The sequence below is a fragment of the Globicephala melas genome, chromosome X (assembly GCF_963455315.2).
Source record: "Globicephala melas chromosome X, mGloMel1.2, whole genome shotgun sequence".
Classification (NCBI taxonomy): Eukaryota; Metazoa; Chordata; class Mammalia; order Artiodactyla; family Delphinidae; genus Globicephala; species Globicephala melas.
Window position 1 is genome coordinate 71930051 of NC_083335.1, and position 8874 is coordinate 71938924.

Sequence of the window (8874 nt, forward strand, 5' to 3'; positions counted from 1 at the left end):
GGCCAGACTCCACCCCTGATAGGGCAGTGACAACCATTTCACAGAGGAGAAGTCCTAGCTCACACATGGCTCGGGTTTTAACCCTTCCATTTCCAGCCCTACCTCCTACCAAGGTGGTAGCTGCCAGCACACCACAAAGAACGATGTGACCCATGCTCACTTTAGATCCAGCTCTCCCAACAAAGGCACTGGACAAATGCAGACTTCATAGGGACACTTCCACTCAAAGACAGCCCTTTAAGACTGAGATAGGTAACTGTTTATTTTCATAGAGACAGAGAAAGTTAAACCCAATGAGAATATGGGATTTTGTTTCAAATGAAAGAACAAGGGGGAGTTCCCTGGTGGTCTAGTGGTTAGGATTTGGCACTTTCACTGCCATGGCCCAGGTTCAATCCCTGGTCAGGAAAATGAGGTGCCACAAGCCATGCAGTGTGAGGAGGAAAAAAAAATCAAGGAAAAAAAACACTAACAAACAGAGATAAATAATTTAACTGAGGGCTTCCCTGGTAGTGCAGTGGTTAAGAATCCACCTGCCAGTGCAGGGGACACAGGTTCAAGCCCTGGTCCAGGAAGATCCCACATGCCACGGAGCAACTAAGTCCATGTGCCACAACTACTGAGCCTGCACTCTAAAGCCCATGATCCACAACTACTGAGCCAACGTGCCACAACGACTGAAGCCCACATGCCTAGAACCTGTGCTCCACAACAAGAGAAACCACCGCAATGAGAAGTCTGCACACTGCAACAAATGAGTAACCCCCACTCACTGCAACTAGAGAAAGACCATGCACAGCAATGAAGACCCAACACAGCCAAAAATAAATAAATAAATTATTTTTTTAAAAAAAAATAATTTACCTGATAAAGATTTCAAAGCATTAGTAATACATATGCTAAATGAACTTAGGGAAAAAATAGATGAACTAAATGAGAATTTTAAGAAGAATCTAGAAAATATAAAAAGAACCAGTCAGAAATGAAGAATACAGTAACTGAAATGAAAAACGCACTACAAAGAATTAGCAGACTAGGTGACATAGCAGCATTGTTCTTAATAGCAAAGATATGAAAGCAACCTAAGTGTCCATCAACAGATGACTGAATAAGGAAACTGTGGTTTATATCATATATAAACATATATGACCCAGCAATAAAAAAAGAATGAAATTCTGCCATTTAAAACAACATGGATGGAACTGGAGTGTATTATACTTAGTGAAATAAATCAGACAAAGGCAATTACTGTATGTTATCACTTACATGTGAAATCTTAAAAATAAATCAAGCTACTACATAAGAACAGAAACTCCCAGACACTGAGAACAAACCTGTGATTCACAATGGGAAAAGGTATAGGAGAGGGACAAGATAGAGGTAGGGGATTAAGAGGTACAAACTACTATATATAAAAGAAATAAGAAGAGGGAGTCAGATAAAGGTAGTGAAATGGGAGGACATGGAGCTCACCTCGCCCCCCATATACACATCAAAAACACATGTACATGTGGAACAATTATCATGGGAAAAGAAAAAAAGATGAAAATGACATAATTCCTATATACCCAAAGCTGCAAGAAAGATTTCCATGCAACTGGGTAGGATGGAAAAAAGACATAGGGTTGGTTCTTCTGCCCTTGGGAAAGATCTGAAAGGAAGAGAAAGTACACATGGGCAGACCATTAGGGAGTGAGTAGGTTGAGCCAAAGACTGCATGCCCCTGTCCTGGGGTGCTATGTGAAGGAGACAAGACCCTTGGCTGCTAGAAGTGCTTAGACGGTTATAAGTGAGGGAAAAGGATAGACTCCACTTGCAAATAGAATGTAAGCACTGACCTGACAATAAATAGGGTGTAGAAAACTTTGTACTAGTGGTTGACATATCACCTCACTCCCCAATCAAAGGGGTGAACACCCTGGGGCTGCTATTTCCACACTGAAGCTTGGCATGCGTTCTGGGCTACCCAGACCCTGGAAAAAAGACTTGGTCTAGCTACACATGGACAGACCAGAGACCTGGTGTGTGGTCAAGTGGATCAGTGCTGGCCATTGTTGGCACTTACTCAAGTGGTGCCTCAGGAAACTCTGTGACTTCCACACATTGCTCACTGCTCCCATATGAGAAACAGCTCTGATCCCACCCACTCTAAGCCACAGATTGGTACTGGATCTGGGGAAGACAGGTCCTTGGAAAAGGTGGGCTCTAGGGACAGAGAGGAGGCTGGGGTCCTGGGTTGTTGTGTGGGTGAGGTGACAGCAACCAATGTTGGCACTGACTCAATCAGCACCACAGAAGCAGCTCAGATCTCAGAGAGCAGTGCAGCCAATTCAGTTCCTGCTACCACAAGGCCCTGAACACAAGCCCAAGCCTAGCAAATGCTCCAACTCTATCCACTCCATACCACAGCATTGCACCATATCTGGGAGGCCCAGAACAGGGAGAGAGACACAACATTGGGCTGCATCTGAGTGGAGTCATGGAGACTTACACAGACAATGCATCAGACCTCTGTGAGCACACAAGCCTCACTTAACATCAGCACTCCCCTCTTTGGAGAAGCACATGCACTCAGAGGAAACAGAACCTGCTCAATCCCGATCCTCAGGGCTTCTGCTATAGCAACTGTGGAGTGGACCCCACCCCAACTGAGAGGGTGGAAACAGCCATGGAGCAAAGAGGAAGTCCTGCCTCATACCCTGCACAGACATTAGATCCTCCCACACCAGCCACACTCCCTATCAAGGTGATAGTGCTCAGCACATCCTGAGGAAAGACATGGCTGGCGTTCACATCAAAACCAGCCTTCACACAAAGATATTGGACACATGCAGTCTACACAGGGACACTCGCACATGAAAACATGCCTTCAAGACCACAATAGATAACTGTTTCACCTAAATTCATTGAGGCAGAGAAAGTTTAGTAAAATAAAAAGGCACAGGAACAACCCCCAATTAAAAGAGCAAGAGGAAAACCCTGAGAGACTAAATAAAGAAACAGAGATCATCAGTCTACCAGACATTGAGTTCCAAAAAGAGGTGATAAAAATGTTAACTGAATTAAGAAATGTGACCAATATAAACACAGATCATTATAACAAGACACTATTAACTATAAACATGACCCAATCAAAAATAGATAATTCAATTTCCGAGATAAAAAGTAATCTACAAGCAATGAATAGCTGGTCAAAAGACGCAGAAGAATGAATAAGTGATCAGGAAGGCAGAAAAAATGAAAATCACACAATGAAAAGAGCAGACAGAAAAACAAATGAAAAAAGCGTGAAAGCAAGATACAAGATCTATGGGATAATATAAAATGTACCAGAAGGAGAAGAGAGAGAGAAGGGGATTAAAAATGTATTTGAAGAAATTATGGCTGAAAAATTCTGAAACCTAACTCCTGAGGAAACAGATATTGAGGTACAGGAAGCACAGAGGCTCCCAAACAAAATGAAACCAAACAGACCCACACCAAGACATATTATAATTAAAATGGAAAAAAGTTGAAGATAAAGAGAATATTCTAAATGCAGCAAGAGAAGTGCAAAGAGTCATATACAAGGGAACCTCTATAAGGCTATCAGCTTATTTCTCTGCAGAAAAGTTGCAGGACAGAAGGGTGTGGCATGATATATTCAAAGTCCTGAAAGGGAAACCCTGCAACCTAGGATAGTCTACCCAGCAAGATTATCATTTAGAACAGAAGGAGAGATAAACAACTTCTCAGACAAGCAAAAAATAAAAGACGTCATCAATAATAAACCTTCCCTAAAAGAAATGTTGAAGGGTCTTCTCTAAATGGAAAACAAGCTGGAATCTATAGAAAAAGGAAAATCCCAATAGGACAGGCAAATATATAGTAAGGCTTGAAGATCACTTGAACGAGGCAGTACATAGATTAAAAAACAACAAAAAATTTGTAGGAGATATTATAACTACAAGAAACAGTAAAAGGATAAGCATGAAGATGTAAAATAGAACATGAAAGACACAAAATGTAGGGGAGGGCTGTAAAAAATGTGGATCATTTAGAATGTGTTTGAGATTAAGTGATTACTAGTTTAAAGCAAGTAGATATAGTTACAGGTCAACATACATAAATGCCATTGTAACCACAAACCAAAAACCTACAATAGATACACACAAACAAGAGAGAAAGGAACACAAGCATTCTACTCAAGAAAATCATCAAACCACATGGGAAGAAACTAAAAGAAGAAGAAAAGAACAGAGAAGCACTACAAAAACAAAACAGAAAGCAAGCAACAAAATGGAAATGCATTCATACCTGTCAGTAATCACCTTAAGTGTCAATGAACTAATGCTACATCAAATGATATAGAGTGGCTGATTGGATAATAAAACAATACCTGCTAATTATGAGGCCTCCAAGAGTTTTACTTCAGAGTGAAAAACACACACAGACTGAAAGTGAGGGGATGGAAAACGATATTTGATGCAAATGGAAATGAGAAGAAAGTGGGGGTAGCAATATTCATATCAGACAAAATAGACTTTAAAAGAAATGATATAATGAAACACAAAGAAGGACATTGTATAATGATGAAGGGATCAATAAAAAAGAGGATGTTACACTCGTTAACATACACACACCCAATACAGGAGCACTTAAATACATAAATCAAATGCTGACAGACATAAAGGGAGAAACTGACAATAAGACAATAATAGGAAGAGATTTTCATAGCCCATTGATGATATAGCAATGGACATATCATCCAGACAGAAAATCAATAGGGCAACAGAGGTCCTAAATGACACAACAGACGAGTTGGACGTAATTGCTATCTACAGGACACAACATCCAAGAAAAGCAGAATACACACTTTTCTCAAGTGCACATGGAACATTTTCCAGGGTAGAGAACATACTAGGTCACAAAACAAGCCTCAGCAAATTTAAGAGGAAAGAAATTATATCAAGCATAATTTCTGAACACAACTGAATGAAACCAGAAATCAACTACAGAAAGAGAAATGGAAAAAGAACAAACACGTGGGGACTAAAAAAATTTTCTGCTACAAAACCAATGTAAACAATGAAATCAAACAAGAAATCAGAAAATACCTCAAGAAAAACAAAAATGAAAACACATTATAAAACCTATGGGATGGAGCAAAAGCAGTTCCAAGAGGGAAGTTCTTAGGGACACAGGATTTGCTCAAGAAACAAGTAACATCTCAACTAAACAACCTAACCTACACCTTTAAAAGAATCAGGAAGAGAAGAACAAACAAAGCCCAAGGTCAGAAGAAGGAAAGACATAATAAAGATCAGAGAAGAAATAAAATAGAAACCAAAAAAAAAAAAAAATAGAAAACTCAATGAACCGAAGAGATTTTTTAAGAAACATAAACAAAATTGACAAAACTTTAGCCAGGCTCACCAAGAAGAAAAGAGAGGTCCCAAAAAACAAAATAAGAAACGAAAGTGAAGAAATAACAACTGATACTACAAACAAAAGAATAATAAGAAAATATTATGAACAGTATGTGACAAGAAAATTGGACAACCTAGAGAAATGGGCAAATTTCTAGAAACATTCAGCCTGCCAAGACTGAGTCAGAAAGATACAGACAATTTGAACAGACTGATCACTAGAAGTGAAATAGAATCTGTAATAAAAATAAATTCCCTGGAAACAAAAGTCCATGACCAGACAGCTTCACTGTGGAATTCTACCAAACTTATAATGGAAGAGCTCACACCTATCCTTCTCAAACTATTCCAAAAAAATGAAGAGGGAACACTCCTAAATGCATTCTACAAGACAACCATTATCCTGAAAATGAAACCAGAGAAAGACACTGCAAAAAAAAAAGAAAGAAATTTACAAGCCAATATCTCTGAAGAATATAGATACAAAAATCCTCAACAAAACATTGGCAAACCTAAATCAACAATGTATAAAAAGGATCATACACCATGGTCAAGTGGGATTTATTCCAGGGATGCAAGCATGGTTCAATATCCACAAATCTATCAATGTGATACATCACAGTAACAAAAGGAAGGATAAAAATCACATGATCATCTTAATTGATGCAGAAAAAGGATTGGAGAAAATTCAACATCATTCACATTAAAAACTCTCTTCCAACTGGTTATAGAGGGAACATATCTCAACATAATAAAGGCCACATACAACAAGCCCCCAGCCAACTCAATACTCAATGGTGAAAAGCTGAAAGCCTTCCTGCTGGATTTAAGAACACGGTACATATGCTCACTCTCACTACTTCTATTTAACACAGTATTGGAAGCCTGAGCCACAGCAATAAAAAAAGAATAAGAAATTAAAACGGTCCAAATTGGAAGGCAATAGATAAAATTGTCACTATTTGCAGATGACATGATACTCTGTGTAGAGATCCCTAAAGTTTATACCCAAATATTTTAGAACTACTAAATGAATTGAGCAAGGGTGCAGGATATACGATTAGTATACAGAAATTTTTGCATTTATATACACTAATAATGAACTATTTGAAAGGGAATTTCTTAAAAAATTAGTTTTTAAATTACATCAAAAATATACCTAGGAATAAACTTACCCAAGGAGGTGAACATCCTATACCCTGAAATCTATAAAACATTGACAAAAGAAACTGCAGATGAGTCATTGAAATGAAAATATATCCTGTATTCTTGGACTGGAAGAATCAGTATTAGTTAAGTGGACATACTATCCAAAGAAATCTACAGACCTAATTCAATTCCTATCAAAATACCCAGGACATTTTTCAGAGCACTAGAAAAACTATTGCTAAAATTTATATGGGACCACAAGAGACCCCAGATTGCCAAAGAAATCCTGAGAAAATTAGAACAAAGTTGGATCTATGTCTCCCAGACTTCATAATTTACTACAAAGCTACAATTATCAAAAATGTGTGGTACCTGCAGAAATACAGACACCTAAATAAATGGAACAGAAAAGAGAGCCCAGAAAACAGCACATACAGTTATATCAATTAATCTGTGACAAAAGAAGCAAGAATATTCAATGGGGAAAAGACAGTCTTTTCAGCAAATGGTATTGGAAAAACTACATAGCCACAGGTAGAAGAATGAAATTAGAACATTCTCTAACACCTCACACAAAAATAAACTCAAAATGCATTAGAAATCTAAATGTAAGACTGGATACTATAAAACTCCTAGAGGAAAACAGGCAGAACACACTCTGACATAAATTGCGGCAATACTTTTTTTGGATCTGTCTTCTAGAGTTGTGGAAATAAAAGCAAAAGTAAACAAATGGGACCAAATTTAACTTAAAAGCATTGGCACAGCAGAGGAAACCATAGACAAAATGGAAAGCCAACCTATGGAATGGAAGCAAATATTTGCAAATGATGAAATTGACAAGGAGTTAATATACAAAATATACAAACAGCTCATACAGATCAATATCAAAAAAGAAACAACGCAATCAAAAAATGGACAGAAGACCTGAATAGACATTTCTCCAAAGAAAACATACAGATAGCCAGCAGGAACATGAAAAGCTGCTCAATATCACTTATTACAGAAACACAATTCAAACTCAATGAGGTATAACCTAACATCAGTCAGAATGGCGTTCATCAAAACGTCTACAAATAATAAATGCTGTAGAGGATGTGGAGAAAGGGGAACACTTGTATGCTGTTCATGGGAATGTAAATTGATGCAGCATCCATGGAAAAAAGTATGGAAACTCCTTAAAAAACTAAAAATAGGACTACCGTATGATCCAGCAACTCCACTCCTGTGTATACATCCAGAAAAAATAAATACACTAATTCAAAAATACAATTGCACACCAATGTTCATAGTAACACTATTTACAATGGCCAAGATATGGAAGCAACCCAAGTGCCCATCAACAGATGATAGGACTAAATACATTAATAATGTAATATTATATATTATGTATTATATTATATATTATATATATACACTAATGTATATATTAGAGTATATATATATATTTATATACAAGGAACTATCACTCATCTATGAAAAACACTGAACACTGAAATACTGCCATTTGCAAGAATGTGAATGGACCTAGAGAATATTATGCTTAGTGAAATAAGTCAGATAATGACAAATACTATATGATATAACTTATATGTGGAATCTAAAAAATAATACAAATGAATATACATACAAAACAGAAACAGACTCACAAAAAATGAAAACAATTTTGTGGTTATCAAAGGGGTAGGGAATAGTGGAGGGACAAATTAGGGGTATGGTATTAACAAATACAAACTACTATAAATAAAATATATAAGCACCAACCTGTATTGGAAGAGAATTTGGAAAAGAATAGATACATGTACGTGTATAACTGGATCACTTTGTTTTATACCTGAAACTAACACAACATTGTTAATTAACTATACTCCAATATAAAATAATTTTTAAATAGATAAGCACAAGGGATTTAATGTATAGCACACAGAACTATACCCATTATCTTTTAATAACCTATAATGGAATATAATCTGCAAAAATACTGAATCACTATGCTGTGCACTTGAAACTAACAGAATACTGTAAGTCAACTCTAATTCAATTAAAAAATACAAAAATGAAAAAAAATAAGAAATTCACAGATAAATCAAAACTTGGGTTTGGGGCATTGTTCATTACTCATAGACCTAACATACACAATTCTATATGGAGACAATGAGGTTAGAATGAAAGGATAATACAGAGTAACTAAAATAAAATGATGAAATAAAGAAAAACAGTAAAGGTAGATACAATGGTACATATAAAAGCGAATAGTATTTTATTTTTAGTTTGTAACTTCTCTTTTTGTTCCTATATAATGTAAAAAACAAATACA

At 36.7% G+C, this 8874-nt stretch overlaps 1 non-coding gene across 1 annotated transcript; it reads left to right on the top strand.

Moving 5' to 3' along the window:
• The first annotated feature begins 338 nt into the window (after nucleotides 1-338).
• Nucleotides 339-410, top strand: TRNAE-UUC (transfer RNA glutamic acid (anticodon UUC)). Its single transcript has one exon. It is a non-coding gene; the product is annotated as a tRNA-Glu (tRNA).
• The last annotated feature ends 8464 nt before the right edge of the window (nucleotides 411-8874 follow it).